The sequence below is a fragment of the Sus scrofa genome, chromosome 1 (genome assembly GCF_054392235.1).
Source record: "Sus scrofa isolate SSC_HxYL_T2T_F1_AM1 chromosome 1, Sscrofa_HxYL_maternal_Yorkshire_Landrace_v2.0, whole genome shotgun sequence".
Taxonomy (NCBI): domain Eukaryota; kingdom Metazoa; phylum Chordata; class Mammalia; order Artiodactyla; family Suidae; genus Sus; species Sus scrofa.
The window spans coordinates 270,379,363-270,402,505 of record NC_139383.1 but is presented as its reverse complement, the minus strand read 5'-3'; the positions used below and the strand labels follow the sequence as shown (position 1 = coordinate 270,402,505).

The 23,143-nt window shown below is 43.4% G+C and overlaps 1 protein-coding gene across 3 annotated transcripts in view; it reads left to right on the top strand.

Annotated features, from left to right (window-relative positions):
- The window catches only part of BRINP1 (BMP/retinoic acid inducible neural specific 1), a 196,590-nt gene that overhangs the window by 26,679 nt on the left and 146,768 nt on the right, over positions 1-23,143 (top strand). The window contains exon 2 of one of the 3 annotated variants that reach the window (XM_021078073.2): positions 3,209-3,364. The exons of 1 other annotated variant lie outside the window; for it this stretch is intronic. The gene's annotated coding sequence lies outside the window, so the exon portion shown is untranslated. Of the gene's footprint in view, positions 1-3,204; positions 3,365-23,143 lie in introns of all 3 variants that reach the window. One more of the 3 variants, XM_021078035.2, reaches the window with a different exon arrangement.

Here is a 23,143-nt window from a genome sequence, read left to right as displayed (position 1 = left end):
AAAAATGTATTGAGTCCTTTTTCTGTGTAAACAGCTGCTTAATGTAATCAAGCATGGATAATTATACAAATAAATTTCAGTCTGATACAAAGCTGACAGGTAAGACTTCAGAGTTGGGTAAGCTTAGTGGGTTAAGGGCTGAGGTTCTGGAACCAGACTGCCTGAGTGTGGGCCCATTAACTTGCTCTCTCAGGCAGTATACTTTACCATGTACTGCCTCAGTTACCTCTCTGTAAGGTGGGTATAATAAAAGCCTTGCAGAGTTGTGAAGATTGGCATGAGATTACCCAGGTAAAGATTTTAGAGCAGCGCCTGATACATAAAAAACACTCAGTAGATGTTAACTCTTATCATTAAAGCTCACTTTGTTAGAAATGATGCAGTAGGGAGGAGTTCCTTTGTGGCGCAGCAGATGAAGATTCTGATGCTGTCACAGTAATGGCTTGCGTTGCTGCTGTGGCCCAGTTGCAATCCCTGGTCTGGGAACTTCCACAGCCCACAAGCACAGCCAAAAATAAAATATATATATTAAAAAAAACAGTAATGATGGATTAGAGAGCCCAGATTGACCTGATTCAGGAGATCAGGGTACGTGTTCCTGTTCCAACAGCTTATTAGTTGAGTAAACTTGGAAGAGTCATGTAACCTTTTTGTATAAAACCAATTCAGAATAATTGGTAAGACTTTAGTAAGTTACTGAACATAGGATGGAGAAGTCGAGAAAGATCCCATGAAGAGGAACTTTAAAGGATGAGCAGAGTATTGCCATGAAGAAGGCAGTGAGATGGTGACTGAAACGTGGAAGTGGCCTTTGGAGCCCCCTAGTTTCCTCTTTCTGGAAAGTTCTCGCAGAATTAATAAGACAATTCTTTTTTATTAGGTGGGGGGATAGTGAAACTATTACAGCTGATGGGACATTCTCTTTCATGGAGACACCTAGAAATAGAATTTCCATTCTCTCCCTAAATTCACAATGTTCGTGAAGCCCTTTCCAATCCTAAGAGAGCTGATAAAAAGATGAAACTAAAGTTGAAAAAATGGAATGAAGGAAACTCAAGTTAGAATGTTGAATGTTAGGATGTGGTTCGGGGCTGAATTGTTATCAAGTATATTTAAGACGGGATCATGCTGGGGGGGTTTGCTGTATGACACGAATGGAATCAGATGTGTGCTTCTGAATATTCAATGAGGCAGAGGTTGTAGGTGCTTCTGGCTCTCTGGGCTCTCTTGGTGCCAGAGATTAGGCTGCCATCTGGATCATACCTACATCCAAGACGTGGCGTGGATTCTTGCTGATTTTCAGAAGTTTGTCAACAATGTATTTTTATTTTCATGCAGAGAAAAAAAATTAATGCTAGAGCATAAGGTTATGAGAGGAGACTGGTCATGTGGGGGTGAGGCAGGAAGTCTGAGGATTTCTTTTTTTTCTGTGCATGCGGGATCTTGGTAAGCCACAGCAGGGACTGAGTTTTAAAAAAAAAATCAGGCATGAGCAGAGGATTCTGAATGCATAATCTGTTTGAATGGCTCTGTTAGTAAAACAAAGGTGTTTGCACAATTGGATGGGCGCTGTGGCATTTGAGGCTGACTGCAAGGCCAGGAACTGGGAGGTGGAGGCAGGTGCACAAACTCAGAACTGGGTAAGCATTTTAACTAGAGGATCTTGGAAATCCATCTATCTGCTTACACATTCTTCTATTCATGCAACACGCATGTGTGAACAGGCTCCTTTTTGTACTAAAGGCTGTAGTTAAAAATGATGAAGTAGATATGTCTCTGCTCTGGAGGAGTTTAATCAATTGATAAATATATGTTATGTACCTCCAGTGTGCTAAGTGCTGGTGGTATAAAAGTGAACTAGATGGTATGGCTTTTACTTTTAAGGAGCTTACGATTTAGGAGAAAGATTAATGTTAAGCAAATACAGTATAAAATGAGCATAATGGAACATGTGTGTGTAAATATATATGTATATTCCAAATAATAATAACGATGATAATAATGATGGTGATAAGTACAATGTATATTTACTGAGCATTTACTATGTGTAAGGCACAGTACTAAAACATTTTATTATATGCGCTTCTCAAATGATTCTTCTTGCTACCCGCTGAAATAAAGCAGAGTACAGTTACTCTATAAATTTTACCAATGAGAAAACGGATTCAGGGATGTTAATTAGGTTGCCCGAGGAAACAAAAGAAGAGCAACAGAGTGGGAAACAGACTGAAGTCTTCTGACTCCAGCACCCTTCCTCTTCTTTCCATCCATTCCATCTCTCCCAGCACGTGATATGGGCATTGGAAGTAAGAGCAGGTAGCGTAGCTGATTGGAGAGGTGGTGTGGAGGCAGGGAAAATGCTTTAGCTGGGTGTCCTGGGTCTCGTGAGAGTTCCTTAGGAGGACACATCCAGGAAGGGCCTCTCCAGCTGTGAGAGCAACGTGGCCTCAGTCATCACAGACAATTGAGGAGGAATAATGAGCTCCAAGGAGATGGGTTGGGGGCAGTCAGGAGAAGGTGGAATTCTGCCACGAGGCACCGCCTTGGGCAGGGAACAGTGTCCCACATCTCGGTACAGCCGGCCCTCCGGATCTGCGGATGTGGCACCCGCGGATGTAGCATGCGCAGTTGTGACACCCACGGATGCAAAACCCGCGATTCTAAAGGACCAGCTGTACTCTGCCATTTTAACTAAGCGGCTTGAGCGTCCATGGATGTTGCTATTCAGGGAGTGTCCTGGAACCAATCACCCACGGTTACCAAGAGACAACTGTATCTGCCAAGGATCAGTTACTTCGCAGGGACTGAGAGAGGGAGAATTCACTGGCCTGATTAGCAACCCCCCTACAGAGATAAAGAAGGAAGAGGCAGGTAGTAAATGTAGAAAGATGGGCTTCCAGGTTTAAGAACCCCTTTGAGGGACATGGGCAGCTTTCAAACAGGGTGCTGTGCAGGCGGAGTAAACATTTTGAAAGAGCCAGATCCGTCAAGTTAAATGCAAATGCAGTCAATGTGGTAAATGCTAGCAGATGAGTAGGGAGAAACGCTGCCTGGTGCCAGGCGGGGAGTGGAGCCGTTAAGTTCAGGGTTTATGACTTGAGGAACGTGACCCATATATAGCCGGCTTTCTCTTACTGATGTGTTTTTAATCGGATGTTCTTCTAAAATTCACCCCTCACTGACTCCATATCTCATTTCCCGAAGGCAGCGTGGAGCAATCTGTTTGCATCTGCACTTTATACAGCTGTGGATCCTTCTCCCGTCACACCTGGAGGGTCCCATCTTGGCCACAGCACAACAGCCCAAGTACCATTGTGCTGAATGACCTGGAGAAAGCTCAGCTTGACGTTGTGCCCTAATAACAGTAAGAAGCCCACTTCCTATGTTCCAGGCATGCCGCTGCTAACTGCTTTACATGCATTCACTGGTTTGATCCCCGCAGCAGCCCCGAAGCTTATGTTCATCTCTATTTTATAACTGTGTAAACTGAGGCAAAAAGAAATAAAGCAACTTGTTCAAGTTCTGTAGGTAATTAATGGCAAACCTCAGATTCGAACTGTGGATGCCATAGTTCCAGAACGTAGTGCTTCGTCTCTCTAGTGTATTGTTTGTTGGCTGCTCTACATAGATTTTTCCAGCACAAGCTTAGGAGCAGTTTAGAGCCAGTGCTGTAATAAGAGTTACGCCTTCCAATAGGAATGGAAGTAATATCAGGCCATCTCTAACACCATTGAGTTAATTTGGCCCACACGTCACCTGTCACCCATGGGCGATTCTTACTGGACGTGTGTCTGGGAGTCTCCCAGGTGCTGAACATGCCAACCCAGATCTAGCTGCAGCCATGATACAAATGCAAGTAAAGGTCCCACTTTGCAGATCCATAAATGGGGATTAGACAGCTGATGTAATATTCCCAAGGTTAACTGTTGTAGTTGGCCAATGAGGGCCTCAAATTTAGGCTGAACTGGCACCAAAGTCCTTGTTCTTACCAGAGATTTTTGCGCAGGCCATTTCCCTGCTCTTTGTGTCTGTTTATTTGTCCTAAAACAAAGGAATTGGATTAGTTCAGTGTTTTGGAAATGTCAGTCTTTCAGGTACCACCTTAACACTTTCTGCTCTATTTTTGTTCCATCTATGCTACTTAATATCTTCCCTAAATTAACCCTCTTCTTTTTTTTAATTAAAAGATTTTTTTTGTTTGCTTTTAGGGTTGCACCCTCGGCATATGGAGGTTCCCAGGCTAGGGGTCCAATCAGAGCTGGAGCAGCTGGTCTATGCCACAGCTACAGCAACACCAGATCCGAGCCACGTCTGCAACCTACACCACAGCTCACGGCAATGCCAGATCCCTAACCCACTGAGCGAGGCCAGGGATCAAACCTGTGTCCTCAAAGTTACTAGTCAGATTCGTTTCCACTGCACCATGATGGGAACTCCCATACTACCACTAATTTCTTTTTTAAAAAATTGTATCCATTAAATAGACAGTAACTATACAAATAATACAATGAACACAAAAACAGTGGGATGATATTCTAGTTTATAGTCTAGGTTATATGTTCAGCTATATTCTTGCCTGCCCAAGTCTCTAATCATTAGGCCTGCCTTCTTTGTGGGCAAAATAAATATTTTAAAATGTTAGAGAGAAGCTAGATACATAGTAATGTTGAAATGAGTCTTTCTCATTAACTTGAGAGAGACTTGAAAATGGGCATTTTTTTCACTATATGAGTTAAAATTACTTTATGAAAAATTGTGTCTCTACTTAAAGCCATGTCTCTTACGGCCAGCATTTCATGCTGGCCTTGGGGAAACCAGAGTATCTTTCCAGCTCTTACATTCTTTAATCCTAAGAATCTTTCAAAGCTCCTCCAATAATTAGCGATCCATTTTGAGAGACTTGATTGGTTGGTGAATTAGAAGGTAGCTAGACTGAATCTAGATGGAACTATGGAAGAAGGAAGTACAAAGAGAGCTCTCGGAACATCCAGAAGGGAAGTGAGAATTGGAGCCTCTGAAAAGCTCAGTGCTAGAAATTTGTTTCCGGAGCCACATCCCGCTGCTGCTGCCCCCCACCTCCGCCCAATTCTAACATTTTCAGTCTTTTATCATTTTGCTGTGAGGCCCATTCATTCCTCACTCCCCGGACTTTTCCTCAATTCTTACCTACTTGTCTCTGTTTTTGCTGGACAGTGGAAAGGACTGACTTCAAGGTCAAGAGCCATGTCTCATGAAGGTTTGCCCTTTAACAAATCTGTCAGAGGAATAAACAAGAACCTCCATGAATCTACAATGTCCCCATTCATTGGTTGGACATTTGGCCCATGTCATTCCACTTACCCCAACAAATTCAATGAATGAGGTAGGTGAGAGTCAGTGTCTCATTTGCACATCAGAAGATGAGATCTGGAGAGGACCATCAGTAACTCAGTTAAGTCCCTCAGCTTCCTGTAGAGTTGGACTGCCTCGAAGTCTGTGCTTCCCCTTCTGGGGTGGTGAGGTGCTGGAGGTTTTGCTGGGTTGGCAAACAGGAGGTGTTTGGATTGGGGGCAGTGCCTGGACTCACCCTGCACACTGGGGGTGGGGCACTGTCACACCTTTCTGCTCAGCCTCTCTTTGTTCCCTGATAGACTGGTGATGCTAATGAGACCCTACTCTTGGATTTGAGCCCCTTGGGGGCCAATTAACTTCACTTTACTTCAGCTGCCAGGAACCTCAGAACTAAATCCAGATCAATTAACTCTTCCCAGGTGCCCGGTAGCATTTCTTCCTTCACTCATTTGAACTCTTCTTTGTTCCCTTTTTATTTTTAATTGTCCTGATTTATATCTTATTTAACTTTGTAATATTCCTTTAGCTGTGTCTGGGGGGAGTTTGGGTAAGGATTCTAGATAAATAAGTAAAATCACTTTAGTGTTAACTCGACAGAGAATGGCTCCTAGGTCCTCTTCTGAATGGAAAAGCTCAGGTTGTTCCTGAGAATGTGGCTTAGAGAGGTGAATCCTTTTTTGGAGGGCACTAGGGGCATGGCCAAATCTGGCCCATGACCTGTTTTTGCCGATAAAGTTTTATTGACACATGACCATGCACATAAAAAAAAAATAGTCTGTGATTGTTTTCATGCTACAAAGGCAGATTTGAGTAATTGAAGTGTGGACGATATGATCCATCTACCTAAACTATTTACTACCTGACCTTTCAAAGAAAAAGTTTTGTATTCTTGTCCTAGTGGAAAAGAAGATTAGTAGGAGCTGCTGTCCTGGTAAACAGAGTAGCTAAAGTTTTCTTTGTTTTCCCCCTTCATTTACTGCCTCATGTTTCCTTTCCTCCCTCATTTCTTTTTCTTCACCTTCCCTTTCTCTCCCTTCCCCACCTCCCTCCCTTCCTGCCTGCCTACCTTCTTTCCTCCTTCTCCGCTTATTTTGAGCTGAAAAATCCTTTCTGGTCCAGCCTTTTCTATTTATGAAGAGAACACTGAACTCCAGAGACCAGAAGTAACCATCCAGATAAGGTGGCCAGAGAGCGGCTGTGATGTATCCACCACTTCCCAGCTGGTGCTTTTCTCCCTGATGTCTTTTACTATGTATTAGAATATGGTGGAGTTCCCATTGTGGTGCAGTGGTTAACGAATCCGACTAGGAACCATGAGGTTGTGGGTTCGATCCCTGGCCTTGCTCAGTGGGTTAAGAATCTGGCGTTGCTGTGAGCTGTGGTGTGAGTCGCAGACGTGGCTCGGATCCCGCGTTGCTGTGGCTCTGCGTAAGCTGGTGGCTACAGCTCCGATTATACCCCAAGCCTGGGAACCTCCATACGCCGTGGGAGCGGCCCTAGAAAAGGCAAAAAGACAAAAAAAAAAAAAAAAAAGAATATGATTAGGAGCTAAGAGGAGATGAGAGGTATAAAAATATAGGAAAAGCATCTAACACAGTACCTGGCACATAATAAATGATCAGTAGGGCTTATCTGGTTTCTAGAAAAGGCCCAGTCTGATTGCAGAGGCAAAAAAAGAATGCCAGAAACTAGTCAGAGCCTTAGAGGTTGGTGTTTGTTTTTTGCTTGTGTGTTTGTGTTTTCTAATATACTCTTTTGGCACAGAATAAGATACTCTAATATACTCTTAAGGCTCCAGCATTGCTGCAGCTGCTGTGAGTGTTTGATCCCTAGTGCAGGAACTTCCACATGTCTTGGTTGTGGCCAAAAAAAAAAAAAAAAAGAGGTTGGTGTTTTTTTAAGGCAGCAACAAGTTGGTCTGGAGAGGCTTCTGATCCCCCAACATCCCTCCCTGCATCTTGGCTGCCTCTGAGCTCCCTTTAAAAACTCCTACCTTAAGCCAAAATCCTTATTTCAAAAGTGGCAGAAATTGAGTCTCAGCAAGAGAGGAGTTAACTTGCCCAAGGCCACATAGTAAGGTGGGGCAAAAGCCAGAATTAGAACCCAGGTATCCTGGGTCCCCAAACACTCTTTCCACTGCAGGATTCTGTTGAGTAACCATGGAATGGGGGCATATGATTTAAAGGACAAAAGAACAAGGTTTAGGATTTGAGAAAGGGCTGATGTAATCAGGAAAGACTTCCTGGAGGAGGCAAGGCTTAGGTGGGACAAAATGCATAGAGAAAATGTTCTGCACCAATAGGACTGCAGTGCATTGCCCAAAGTGTTAGGGAATTAGAGGTGTGGTTATCAGATCTGCACTGCTGTATAGAAAGCAAAAATGAGGTTAGGGCATTAGGTTAGGTCTAGTTAAGGGCGAGATTAATTAAGATATTTGGACTTGATCCTGTAAACTCAGATGCACCTGTTAGCACATGGATGTGTTGTATTTGACCCTCACGGGCAAAGGGTAGGGCTGAGATCATTTGCAAGTGCTTAAAAATGGAGAGATGTCACATAAAAATCTGGATTTCCTTCTGACTTCTGAGAAATCAGGTGACCTTGCAGCCTAGAGTCAGCATCCCTACCCAGAAGTAGTCTGCTGTCCTAGACTGGTTCACATGCCTACCAGGCTACCACTTATCACTACGCCTCTTCCTTCCTTTCCTTCATTACTTCCACCTTCCCTCCTCCCCTCCTCCTTCCCTTCTTCCCTCCTTCCCCCTCCTTCCCTCCCAGCTCGCTCCCTTTCCTTTTTTTCTCCCTGTCTTTCTTTCTTCCTACCTTGCTTTCTTGCTTTCTTGCTTTTTTCTTTCCTTCCTTCCTTCTTTCTTCCTTTCTTTCTCTCCTTCTTTCTCTCTTTCTTTCTTTCTCTCTTGGCTGCATCCCTGGCATGCAGAAATTCCGGGTCAGGTTATTTAAGGGTTGAACCCACGCCATAGCAGTGATCTGAGCCACAGCAGTGGCAATGCTGGATCCTTAACCACTAGGCTATCAGGAACTCTTACTATGCTCCCTTCTTACACTCTGGAGAGGATCACTGCTTTCCCTCACGTTTATGGTCTAGACTCTGTAGGCTTTTGAGTTTACATTCCCTGAAGATCTGGCAATGCACTAAAATCATTGTTGTGATGAAATCAATGTTAGAGGGTGTTTCTTTGCTCATCAAACATTTATTGAGCATCTCTTTCCTGCAAAGCTTTAGAAGGGAAGGATTGTGTTCAGAAGATGAATTAGGAGGCTGGTCCAGTGGTTCAGACAAGAGAGGATGAAAATTGCTTAGGGACAGAGACTTGCATCACAATGGGGAAGAGGTTGGACCCTTCTCCCTCAATCCTCATAGTCCTCCTTTTAAAAAGAAAGCCACTCCATCCCATTTCCATAGAACCAGTTACCTGTCCTTTTATACTTTTTCACCTGGCTTCTTTTATGTTACATTTATCTGAGAACGGAGATTTGTCCTCCTTCCTTCTCATATTCTTTCTCTCTCTCTTTCTCAAATGAACACTTGTCAAATGAACACATCCCATATGGTCCTGGCTCCCTGTACTTCACCCCTCGCATACAGAGTAGATGATTCCAAACCTCCAAGGGTGGGGCTGTGCCTTCGCGGACCTGCCTGGAGGAGGTCTGATCGGGCTGGCAGCGTCAACCTCACCGTGCTGCCTCTTCCAATCAATACAACTGCTTCCTTTCCACCTCTGCATTTGGCTGCAGCATTCTTGTTCCCTCTGCTCCCCAGCACTGCCCACCTGCTCTCTCCTGCATTTTGCTCCCATCCTCAGAGCCCACCCCTTCCATCCCCTCTCCCCTGTGTTCCGCAAAGGCTTCCATGTCTCTCCATCCCGCACACGCATTGCAGGATGATTGCTTTCAGAGTAATGAGGAGCTGTATTTGAAAAGTCAGCTTCACTTGAAATGGTCCTAATGCCAAAGCAAAAACGAAACAAAATCTTACCCCCACCTCAAAAAATCAATGCCTATAGGAATAGGAGAGGATGCTTGGAGAGTAGTAAAAAGTGTGTGAAGGAGGAGGCAAGAAGATGTGGTCTTTATCCTTGGTTTCTGCCGTTAACTAGCTATGGGACCTTGGGCAAGCTTGGGTTTCCTTCTTTCTAAAATGAAGCAGTGGGACTTGATTCTCTTTAAGGACTGTTCTACCTAAAATAGGAGATCTACCTAAATAGGACATCTCTGATGGGTTCTTTTCAACCCGTACATGACATGTGATGCCAGAAGACACTGGTATACAAACCAGAAGGCTTTTGCCCATGTCTTTCAACCTTAGTATGAACTCCCTCTCTGGAGGGCAGGCAAGGCTTGGGTGAGACTCAGTGGAAGAACTTGCTGGTTGTCTAAGATTTTGGTGGTTCTTAAGAAAGCTCTTCTCCTTCCCTATGGATCATCAGGAATAAGGTGAACATCAGACCATGCCACGTTAAGATTCTGTACTCCCCAGAGATGGAAGCCTAGATCAAATGGCACATTTGGGTCCCTCCCCACCTTAGGAGAGTGTTCCTGATCTCATAGAATGTCCATTTTAAGTTTATGGATGTCAGTTACCTCATCCTCATGCATGACACCTGGGCACACAAAAAAGTGTCCAGTAAGGACCTGTTGAATGGGTGAAAGTGGCTGATATTTGATCATAGTATGTCATTGAATGCGTGAGTCAGAAGAGCCCTTAGGGATCATTTTAGCTCCCTCCACCCCACACCTGTTTTCTACGCGGACAAAGTGAGGTCCATGGTCAGGATGAGCCTTGTCCTGGATCACACAGTGAATCAGAGCTCAAGCTGGGCTTGGAGCTCAGGCATCCTGGCTCCAAAACCAGTGCTTTTGCACCGACCAACACAGGGCCTCCTGCATTGTGACTTGGCTCGGACAATGGTAGGTTAACCATTTCCAGAGACTCTTGTGAGTTTTGTATAAATTATTTGAGCCTTCTGGGGGAGGCCCAGTGGGAGCCTTCTCTCCTCCCCCCCTGGGCTGGCTCTTTCTGTTGGTCTCTCTCAGGAGAACAGGATAATTTTCTCTCTGCTCTCCAGCAGCACACGGCCACCCCATCACTCACTCTAACAGACCCTGCTGAGCTCCCACAGTATATCTGGAAGCCATTTTCTGTTTGGAAGTCAGTGGCGGTCAGCCAGCATTTCAGTAATATTTGCTTTCCTAAGGCTTAGACAAATCAAATCCCTTTACTTCCTTAGACTCCATGCCTCTTGTCTGGCATATTTTTCCCTCATCCAAGGCAAGACAGAGACAAACATGGTAATATCTCTCTCCACCCTTCTCTCTTTCACCCCTTCCCTCCCTCCTTCTCTTCCCCCTCTCCCTTTTCCTTCACCCCTCCCCCTCTTCTTCTCTTCCTCATTTTCTTTCTCCTTCTCTTTCTCTCTGTATAAGTTCCTTCTTCACTTCCCCAGTATAGAATCAAAGCCCAAGACAGTATTTGGAAGCAATCTAGGAAAACACCCAAGACAAACTTCTTGATTCTATAATTACAGAGACTAGATTCCAGAGATGTGAGGATAACAGGATATCAGTTACCCTGTCTGGCCTCTGCAGTGGAAGCAGCAACGGGCTAGAATTTAGGCACCTGACGTAGCCTAGTCCAGTGTCAGTTAAACCTCCTAGCACCCTCTAATTTAGCCTCCATAAATAAGTCTGCTTCAAGCTTCGACTGTGCTGATGGTTCTGGGGCTGGGGTTGGATCTAGGACAGAGTGGAACACCATGTGTGGGTTACATAGGATCGCTGCTTCAGCTCTCTTGGAACTCAGTTTCCTTGCCCAGGAAGCAAGTTCCTTCTCCTGCAGATGACACAGTGTGGTTGTGGGGTTATAAAGAGGTAATGTACACTCTCAGTTCTGGGAGGCCGGCTATAGGCCTTATTCCTGCTTCTTGCTATTATTAACCTTCTTCCTGGAATGGGAACGTTCAGTATTTCAAAGGTGCGTGTTTATTCTATCCTGAGCATTTGGGACATCCTGGCTAGGAAGCAGGCATGATATTTTGGGGCAAAGGATCTCTTTCAGGAGTTCTCCTCTTCATCTCCCTGCCTCCTGTGTGCTAGGCCCCAGGCCCAGCAGGGCCTCAGCCATCTTCTGGGACTGCCTTTAAAGCCTCCTCCCTTAGGGAGTGTACCTGCCAGAAATAGACCAGGCGTTTCCTTTAGAGTTGCAGGAAAATGGATCCTTTGGGTCAAAGGCCCCTTAATCTGCAAAACACAAGCTGTTTGCCTGACTTGGGGCCTCAGCAGACTTCCTAGGCTTGAAGGGGCTTTGGAATGGAAAATGGTTTGTGTTTTGAAGATTAAGGGCCCTTTCATCCAAAAGATGCAGTTTGTTGGGTTTTTTTTTTTTCCCCTTCTTCTTCTTTCCTCAAGCTCCCAATGAAACACCTTGTTCCTTTCTGGTTTAAAACCTGCCAGGCTCTTTTCTTATGCATAGATGGATTAGGTTACACTGCACATTCACAGCCTCTGAGAGGGAGGGAAGCTCAGTGAATACCCAGCGCCCCCCTCTTTCAGGACCAGGCCTCCTCTCTTACTCCCAATATGGGCCAATCATCCTTATAAACACATTAAAATCATCTGTTTTTTGTTTGTTTGTTTGTTTGTTTTTAAGGCTACAGCTTCTAGGATTTCACCTTCAGAGTGTACGATGACGTCTGGAAGGGAAAAGTGCATTTTCAGAAGAGACTGCCTAGGATGTATGAACCACGTTACCTTAAAGTCCTGGCTTGGGGACCAGATTCCCCAGCCCAGTCACTGGCAGTGCAGTGTGGGGGTGAAGAACCTAGGCATTTAAGACATCTGGAATTACATCTCAGTTCTGACTCCTACTATCCATGAAGTGACTTAGCACAAGTTGCTGAACCTCACTGACCCTCAATTTCCTTGTCTACAAAGTGGGACTAGTAATATTAACTAACTAACTAGGAAATTAATTAATTTTCTGCAACTCTAAAGGAAACACCTGGTCTATTTCTGGCAGGTACACTCCCTAAGCGAGGAGGCTTTAAAGGCAGTTAGCTACTCTCCTCTTCACTTCCTACCTGCACCCCATCACCAGCGCAGTAGCTTTAAACGGCTGGCACTTATTATTAAACTCTTGCATCCATGAGTCAGCTAAGGGTCCATTGATCTAACCCAGGATCACTGATCCAGGCTGGGCTCTTCTTGCTCCTGCAGTTCAGCGGGGACTCAGCTCTCAGCTTGACTTGGCTGTGGCATGGTAGCTGGACAGCCTGTTCCCTATGGCTTTCGTCCTCCTTCTGAAACACCTGTCATATCCATTTTGTGGCAGTAGCAGGAACGCAAGAGGTTAAGTGGCATCCTGTAGGGTCTCTTGAGATATGGGCTCAGAATTAGCACCATTTCTGCCTCATTCTAACGACCAAAGGGACTTAGGAAGATGAGTGTGACTTAACAAAGATGAATGAGAATTCAAGGAATGGGGAATAGACTCCACTCTTTTAGCAGAAGAGCTGGGAAACTCCACAAGGAAGTACTAATTATAGGGAGGGGTGATTTGGGGCCATTCAAGTAACCTACCCCATCTATCCCATTGGTGTTGGGGATGTCAACCGAAATAATGTCTGTGGCGTTCTTGATGGAGCTCCTGTTGCACATGAGATGTTTATAATTATTTTCGACCTGATCAGTGTAGGAAGGACTCCAAAATGGTGGCTAGGGTGATTAAATCCAGATTTCCTAAATATAGCAACACAGACAGGAAAACAGATGCTCAGAAAGGTAATGAGGCTTTCTCAAAATCACACAGAGGGGACCAGTTGGGCCTTTAACAATCAGACAGTGCAGTGTTTTCTACTCGGGATCTGAAGGACAGTAGGAAGGCTCCTGATTCTAGCTCATGGTGATGCTTGACATTCTGACAATAGGGAGGCATTCTGTAGAGTTAGGCAATGGCCTCAGAGAACCCTGTTTGTGCCCCCATTCCCCATCCCTCTCCCCCCCCCCCCCCCGTACAGCACGGTGGGTCTTACACTTTACCTACCGTGCATAATATTCGCTTGGAACATTTATTACAAGTGCATTTTTGTATTGAGAAATTGCTGTTATCTGGTAGGGCATTGTGTGTTGCTTGCAGTAGAGGACCAAACTCACACTGGATTAAGGTGTGTTTTTGTTTGTTTGTTTTGGCTTTTTAGGGCCACACCTGTGGCATGTGGAGATTCCCAGGCTAGGGGTCTAATCGGAGCTGCATCTGCCAGCCTGTGCCACAGCCACAGCCATGCCAGATCCAAGCCATGTCTGCGACCTACACCACAGCTCATGGCAACACTGGATCCTTAACCCAGTGAGCGAGGCCAGGGATGGAACCCTCAACCTCATGGTTCCCAGTCAGATTCGTTTCCGCTGAACCACAAAAGGAACTCCTGGATTAAGGTTTAAAAAAAATAAACGAAAAAGCAAAACAAAATAAAACAGTAGCCTCAAGACCATGGGTAAATTCCTGAACCTTTCTGGCCTCTGTTTCCTCTCCTGTTAAATGGGAATAGTAATCATACCTTCTTTAGAGGCTGGTTTTGAGGGATAAGTGATTATGTATGTCGTATTAAAATGATTTACTAATGTTCCCTTGATGAATGCTAATGTCTCATTTCAGGAATGGAAGGGATATATCTCTGCTCTATCTATGTTAAAAGTGGCTGTGAGATCAAATGAGAGGTTGACCCCTCTGCAACGTGAAGTTTTTCTGGAATGCAGGGATGGAATGGGGGGCACCTAAGAGAGGGGGTACTTCCAGTCTCCAAACTGACATACTTTTTAAAATCTGTAATTGCCTACCCAGCACCTGCTTAAATGCTCAGATATGTGTCCCCTGACTTCTTCTTTGGGTCCCTTGATTGTCATGGACAGACAGCAATGGTAAGTTTTAGTTCATTCTTTTAAAAGCACTGGATAAAAGAATGACGCCATTGCACAAGAACTCGCGGAGCCCCAGGAGTTTCTATCCAAATGGATCCACCAGGAACCTTTCATCTGCTTTCATTAATGACCTGTTGGAAACATTAAGCCAAGGGTCAGAGCTTTTGATGAGTCAATGCTGAAGTTTAGGTTCAAATGGAAACTTAAGTGTTTTATTTATTTGCTCCACTGAGTATTAAGAATAGATTAGACACAGGGAAGAATGAAGAGCCATTAACTCCACAGAACACTGTTTATTTATTAAACAGTTATATTTGGAGCACCTGTGTAGTTCCAGTTGCCATCTTTGGCATCCCTTTCTGACTCCAGGATCTTCGGTACAGGGAGAGCAATCTTTTCTTACTCATCTTTGTATCCTATGCAGCATCCACTTTAGTCATTTGCACTCATTAGGTGGGTTTGGATGATTCCATGCCTTTTGCTTGAACTGATCCCACTACTTGAAATTCCTTCTTCTATTGTCTTTTTTTTTTTTTTTTTTTTTTTTTTTGCCATTCAGCTGGAAATTTTGAACATTATAGCCCAAGAAAAATTGCAGCACCTCTGAGAAGTCTTCATGAACTGGCTGTGTTTGAGTTACTTTTTCCCCTGCTTTTGTTCCAACATCACTTTAGTCAGGTGTCTGATAAAACTCAATCCATTGTTCTGCATTTTAGGGTATACAGATTTATCTACCTCACCAGCCTATAGCTTCCTAAAGCTGTGGACACTTTCTTTTCTTTGATTCCCAATGACTGGGGGAGAGTTTGCCCTTCTACCCCAATCCCAGATCCCATTCTATTCTTTCAATCAGTTCTAATTTCCTTTCTCTCCCATATTTTTCTTTTCCTCTTTAATTCTGTATCTGTCCTCTGAGTTCATAAATATCCTCACCTTTCCATTGACTCTTTGCTTCCCTTCCCAGTGGACTGAAAGGAGAAGCATCGACTACTGCTTTTTTGATCTTTCCTTCTCTGCCAAGTACTCTATATTCTGTGCCTCTATTATTCATGTCCCATGCATACCTGAATCTCTTTCAATGAACTTTCAGTTCCCATCAAGGCAGTGAAAACTGCTGATCACCTCTGTATCCTCAAGTTCAATAGAGAAATTTTAAGACCTTATCATGTTGGACCACTCTGTAGCTTTTTTGAACTTGAGACTCTTCTTAAACATGCCCACTCCTGTGGCTTTGTTGACATTATTCTCTCATGATTCTCCTCCTCCCTGTTTACAGTCCCTTCTCCTCCTACTTCAGAGGATTCCTCCCTCTTCAGTCTGCCCATGAGCATGGCTCCATATTTGTTTGCATGACTCTTGTATCACACATGTTTCCTGGGTGTTCTTATCCAATTTCAGAGCTCTAACTACCACAAGTTCACATTGATTTACAAATCTCTACCTCTAGTCCAAGCCTCTCTTGATTGGTACTAAAGGATTCTATAGCCTACAGAAAATTCTGATTTAAATGTACAACAGACACCTTGAACCCAACAGGTCCAAGTGGAATCTTGTTATTAATCACTCTAAATGCATTGATTTTTCACTCTCGTTTATTATCATGAATGACACCGCCATCAATCTAATCATCAAGCCAGACGTAGGCGTCATCAGAGACACTATTATTTCTTCACCCCATCCTCCCAGATAGTCACCACATCTTGCTAATTTTGCCTTTCCATCTTTTTGACTTCCTGTCTCTCAAATACATCTTGTTTAGACCATATCTAGCCTAGACTATTAGAATAGCCTCTTCAATTTTATCCTTGCCCTTTCTTAAATTTATCCACTGCCCCACTGAAAATGAAACTCTAACGTAAAACTCCTCTGTTTAAAAGCCTTCATTGGCTCACTGTGATTCCACAGGGCGAATCTTAGCTCTTGATAAGTTCAGTTGATTCATTCAATAGATACTGAATATGTGCCTATGATATGATTGGTTCCATTTCCTAGGCATACATGGGGGGACAGAGGAAGAATCTATGTCTTCAAGAAACCGATTATAGGGAATTCCCATTGTGGCTCAGTGGTTATGAACCCAACTAGTATCCATGAGGATGCGGGTTCAATCCCTGGCCTCACTCGGTGGGTTAGGGATCTGGTGTTGCCATGACCTGTGGTATAGGTCACAGATGGGGTTAGGATCTCACGTTGCCATGGCTGTGGTGTAGGCCGATAGCTGCAGCTCTGATTTGACTCTTAGCCAGGGAATGTCCATATGCTGCAGGTGTGGCCCTAAAAAGCAAAAAGAAAAAGAAAAAAAATTAATAAAGACATGATTATAAAAAAAGGAACATCATTTAGCTCTTCTGCTTCATCTCCTGCCGCTCCTTTCAAAATTGCCATTGTAGTGACTTTGAAATGTATGTAGATCTGATACTCACAACAAAAACCTTCATTCCTTTTATGTGCTTCTTTCCTGGCCTGAAATGCAGACCCCACGTTTAGCTACCTCACAAAGGCCCCTCTACGTCTCCTTGATGTCATTTCCAGGAAACATACTCAGAGACTAGCTTGGGGTTCCATGCCCCACAGAATGCTGTGGATATCCTTTTTTCGCCCTGTTACATGATATTTCAATGACCTCTTTCTGTATCCACTTCCTAGTCCGGGCTGTGAGAGCCAATTAAAATAGAAACTTAACAAATATATGTTATATTTTACCACACTGGCTTGGAAAAGACAGTCCAAAATGTGAATTTCACTTTCCCTTTGGAACGATCTCCTGCAGAGACTGATGACAATTTTGAAGGAACACTTAAAAGGCAGCTTCCCTGAATTTAGATCTTCACATTTCCAGTGTGGCCCTAAGCAAAATATTTAGGAAAGAAAAGATGCTATCCATAACTTGGATGGTTAATTACCCCCAGATTTTGTATTTAGGATCCTCCCCAAATCACTAAAATAAGTATTTCCACATGTTTTCTTTCAGATCATCATGGCCTTCCCCAGATTCAGCACATCCAGAGGTTTCACACCTCAACTAGACTTATCATAAACATATTTACAGTCCATTTGTGGTTGTTCAGGATTGTCCAAACAGGAAAACTACAGCTAGGGATGGTGTGGGTTTTTAACTTAGGATATTAAAGCCCTGAGTCATAGCATTTAGTTAGTATTGGCTTAGACTGGAGTTCAGACCTGCCATTTTAAAATAATTGGACATGGCCGAAAGAACCATGTGTCTTTAGAAGAGTCTCCATTTTATCATCTGCAGAATAGACCTAATGCTATATAGCTCATAGGATAGTTCTGTGGATTTAATGCCATGGACATATGAAACAATCTGGCATATTATCTAGCACATAGGAAGAGTACAGTCATCATTCACTCACCCTTGCTTATGCATTTAAAACATAAGGTGAAGTATGAGTAGTTCGCTGAAGGGGCACAGTGGGAATGGACATTGTAAGAAACGGGAACAGAATAAGCAAAGGCAGTGAAGCATGGTGATTTATCGTGTATTCAATCAGTGCAAGTGGGGAGAATCTAGAAAACAGGGTGACTTGATGGGTGGGACTGAAATGGACAGCACCAACGGCCTGAAACCAGCCAGAACACAGATTGAGACTTGAACCCACGTGCCGGGACTTGAACCCACCTAAACCCAGATTGGGACTTGAACCCATGGTTTTAAATTAGAGTCACTCACCCGGTGTCTGGACTCACTGGGGTTCAGAGTCTTCATGCCTCCGTGCAGAAGGAATTCAGTGAGAGACAAAGTGATAGGCAAGGAATAGATTTATTGGAATAGGACGCTTGTGAGAGATGCAAGAGGCCAGGCAAGGAGGCTCTGCCCCTGGATCCAGTGGGCTACAGTTTTATCCTCCAAGGGGAGTGGGAGTCGGAAAAGACTGCCTCTTCCTCTTTCTCCCAGCAGTAGCTCCTCCTTAGTATCCAATAAGTTGTATATTTAAATCAGCAGAAGGGCAGTTGGCAAACTCTTGCCTTTCTTTGGTCTGGATCTGAAAGCAGACCGCATCCCATCCCCCACCCAACAACCTCTGTTAGTCAAGCACCTCCACTAGTCAAGCAAGGCTGCCTTGTTCTGATGGCTTTTTTGAGCACTTTATCAACTTACAGGGATCTCCCAGCTTCCCCTAGATGTCCCTCTCCATCTTTGATCCTTTACTGGGACTTCTACAACTACCTGTGTCCACTCCATCCCTATCAGAATGTGGAAAGTTAAGTAGAAAAGCTGAGTATACAGAAGATCTTGCTTACAAGAGACAAGGCAATAGGGAATTGTTGAATCGGTTTACTTAGGGGAGTGTCATGGTCACATCTGTATCTAGAAAGATCACTCCGGCAACTGGAGGTGGATGGAGGTGGTAGAGATCCAAGACACAGGAAGACCAGTAGGAGGATGGTTATAATAATCGAAGAGCGAAAGCCACGTTTAAATGACATGTCAAGCGAGAATGTGTTTCCGAAGTAAAATGTATCACCTCTACTGTCCTCTGATCTACCGGCTGAGCTATCAAAGGGAGTTCCTGTTGTGGTGTAGTGGAAACAAACCCAACTAGTAACCATGAGGATGGGGGTTCCATCCCTGGCCTTGCTCGGTGGATCAAAGAATTCGGTATTGCATGAACTGTGATGCGGCTCAGATCTGGCATTGTGGTGGCCGTGGTGCAGGCCTGCAGCTGTAGCTCCAGTTCGACCCCTAGCCTGGGAACTTCCACATGCCATGAGTGAGGCCCTAAAAAAAAAAAATTATGAAAAAATAAACAATAAAGCATATAAGGGGTGGGGGAAGTACAGGGTCACAGTGGAGTTTACAGGGAAGAGAGGAGAAGGATAAAGTCTAGAGAAGCAGGTGAATGTGAAAATGAAGGAAATTGATGGGCTGTGGAGATGGGCTGTGGTGGTGGTGGTGGTGGTGATGGAAACGGTTGAAGAGGGTGTGGAAGAGGAGTTTTGGAGAAGCCCCAGCTTCTCACAGGCGTGATTTTGCAGACCGTGAGGCTCACTTGAATGGGGATGACCGTGAGAAGAGGAAATTGTAGAGAAGTGATGGTGGCTTTCCTTTGAGATACTTATTTTTGAAGAACGAGGGGATTTCTTAGAGATATTGATTATGTGATTGAAAATAAGAATAGAAAACATTGGCATCTAATACAGTGATACAGAAATGTATTTGTAAAACAGAAACAAACTCAACAGATTTCAAAATCAAACTTACGGTCACCATAGGGGAAACCATGTGCGTGGGGAGAGATCAGTTAGGAGGATGGGAATAACATATAAACTGTATATGAACTAGATAATTAACAAGGGCCTACAGTATAGCACAGGGTAATCTGCTCCATAGTCTGTGAGTACCTATATGGGAAAAAAAGAATGGCTATATGTGTATGTATAACTGATACACTTTGCTGTGCACCTGAAACAAATACAGTATTTTAAGTCAACCGTCCTCCAATAAAATTAAAAATAATGAAACTAAGATAAAATATTTAAAAAATAGAACATAAAACATCTCACATTATAACGAATACTCATTCTAGTGGTTTGTAGGCTTTTTGGGAACCCCACACATAATACCCTGTAAATTTTTTTGACTGTAAACTTCCCTGTGAATGTATGTATCTGAATTATTTATGCATATTACCTTCCCTAGCTAATATCACAGCGCCCCCCCCCATGCCCAGCCTTCACTTAGAGCAAGGGTCACCATTCCTCATTGTATATGTAAATATGTAAATTCCTCTTGTAATTAGTCCTCTTGATCATCTTGAATTGTTTGGGCCAGTTCTTGAAAAATACGATTTGACCCCTATTGTTTTCATGTGGCATTGTGATGTGGCTGGTCCCCAGCCATTTGCTTGCTCGTGGTGGTTTGAATTATTATCATCTGTGTCATCCACCGTTTGTTTTTAAGCCTCTTGCTTATTTTGTGAGAATTGGTTTTCTTAAAATCAGATGACATAATTCTAACCTCCCTATCACTAGGCGCAGATAAATGCCAAGGCATCACAATTTACTGAAAGTGAAGGAAAGGGGGAACCCAGCTTCTTCATGCAAATAGGGGTCATAATTCTTCACTTCAGTATCCTTGGACTTGTGACGGATATCCGGGCTGAGTGTTGAAAGTAGGTAATAAACACAATGCTAGAAGTTCTGATATTTTTTCCCTGCTTGTGTGCTCTGATAGCACATTCTAATTGAAGTTCATTGGGCTTTTACATTGAGTTGGGCACTGAAGTGTTTTAATCCATGAAATCTTTACTTGGACCAAACAGGATTCATAGGAGAAGGTCAGGAATAAAAAGAAAGAAACAAACCAAACCCCCCCAAAATACTTAATTCTGGTCTCACTCACGTTTGTCAGGTTTCCCCCGACACCTGCTGGAAAGTTAAGGCAAGTCCATGGATGTTTCCAAATGTTGAATGGGCAACATTTTTTTCATTTTTAAAGTTTTTCAAATTTTTAAAAATTATAGTTGATTTACAATGTTATATCAATTTCTGCCATACAGAAAAGTGACCCAGTCATACATATATACACATTTTTTTCTCATATTATCTTCCATCATGTTCTATCACAAGAGAATGGATATAGTTCCCTGTGCTATACAGTGGGACAGTTTTTCTGTTCACCTCAACTTCTCATATACTATCTCAGTTCAGTAATTAAAGTGTCCAGTTCGGCGTGTTGCAAGAAATAAATCACATTTTATTTAAAGTGCAAATCACCTTTCCTCTAGTTTCTTCTGTGTTTCCCCCATGTATGATCTGTTCTGTCTCCTCCAACCTGCTAACCTTGATCTTGATTTCTTCAGGTGTAGGGTTTGGTCAAGGATGGGGAGATAGATAAGGAGGAAGTAAGAGTCTTCCTTGACTCCTATTTTTTGGCAACTTAACACCAGTTCTTTGGGCTTAGGAGGTGTTTACTGCTAACTTTTTAAATGCAATGCAGCATTTGAGGGTTGGGTATCTTAAGAGTTTTCTTTCCTCCCCGAGATCTCTCACTTGTGATTCCTCTGATGAAAGAAAATGCATGTCTTTTTGGCTGGGTGCTGACCACTCCATCCTTAGACTCTTGGCAAACGTCAAGGCAATTCCAGTTTCCTCTTGCTCGTATCAACTGAAAAAAAGAAGGCATAACCTAAAAGTTGGGAATTAGGTTTTATTTGGCAGACAAAATTGAGGTCTTATGCCCTGGACAGATCTGAGAGTCTGCTCCTAAGAGCTAAGGGTGGAGCCAGAATAGATGAGAGTTTTTGCAACCAAGACCAGGTAGTTGCCCTTGAAGATGACTGTTAAAGAAAACCTTCCATCTCAAGTTAGTGAAATTAGCACTTTTCTATATATGGGAAGGCTCAAGAGTCCAGGCTCATTAAAATTATTCCTTTGATATGCACCTCAGCTCTCAAGGAAGGTTATCTTGATCTTTCCCATCCTGAAACCCCTCAGGGTGCCAACACTGTTGTGGGGGAGGGAGTGGGCAGCTGCAGGGGCCTAGAGCTTGGCAGCTGGTGTTTGTCTCCATCCTGAGTTCCCTCAGGGCTCATTGTCAGTTAGGGGGCTGTGGTGGCTTGATGGCTGCAGCATCCTTTGTTTACTGATGTGGCAGGCAGCATTTTTCATTTTCCATTCACACTGGTCTGCCTTTCCCTCCATTCCCGGAGGAGGGAACCTCTCCTGGCTTTCCCTTGCATGTGGTCCACCTCCATCCATGGGAGACATAGTCCTTTTTTTTTTTTTTTAGTAATGTTGAATAATCTTCATTTTTAATGTTTTAAGTACATTTTTATTGAAGTATAGTTCATTTGCAAAGGTGTGCTAATTTCCGTTGTACAGCAAAGTGACTCAGTTGTATACATACATATATTCTTTTATGATGATTTTTATTCCTTTCCATGATGGTCTATCCCAGGAGATTGGATATAGTTCCCTGTGCTCCACAGTAGGACTTCCTTGTCTCACATTCCTTTTACACATGAGCTTAGCACTTACTTCCCAATTTGCAGCCTCTACTCTGCCACCAGTTTTCAGCCCTCTGTAGAATTCCCTCTTTAGAATTCTTTTTTTAGATTTCTGCAATATGAGTCAGACACCAATCTGCCATTTTCCTCCAAGCTCCTGGGACATGTTTCATGTTCTTGGTGGGGTCTTGTTGAAACTGGAAGCATAGGGCTTCTCCTTGACTGACCCCTTGAGCTGTGTGGGAGTGGCCAGGGGTTCACAGCAGGCCATCAGTTCCCCCTCAGACTCCACTTGTGATCCCAGCATTTCATGCTATGTCATCCTGTGGGTGGGAGGTGAAGACTCTCAAAAAGTACTTTTTGTATTAGAGTATACTTGATTTACAGTGTTGTTCGTTTCAGGTACACACACAGCAAAGTAATTCAGTTATATGTGTACGTATATCCATCTTTTTTTTCCGATTCTTTTCCATATAGGTTATTTTAGAATATTGAGTAGAATTCCTTGTGCTATGCAGTAGGTCCTTGTTGATGACTTATTTTACATATAGTAGTGTGTATATGTTAATCCCAAACTCCTAATTTATCCCCCCACTTTTCTCCTTTGATAACGATGTTTGTTTTCTAAGACCACGAGTCTGTTTCTATCTTGTAAATAGATGCCTTTGTATCATTTTTTAAGATTCCACACATAAGTGATACCATGTGATAGTTGTCTTTCTCTGTCTGACCTGCTTCACTTAGTATAGTGTTTGGGATTAGCAGAGGCAAACTGTTATATATAGAATGGATAAACAACAAGGAATTACTGTATAGCACAGGGAACTATAGTCAGTATCCTGGGATAAACCATGATGGCAGGGTCATTTTACAGTAGAAATTAACACAATAGTAATCAACTATACTTC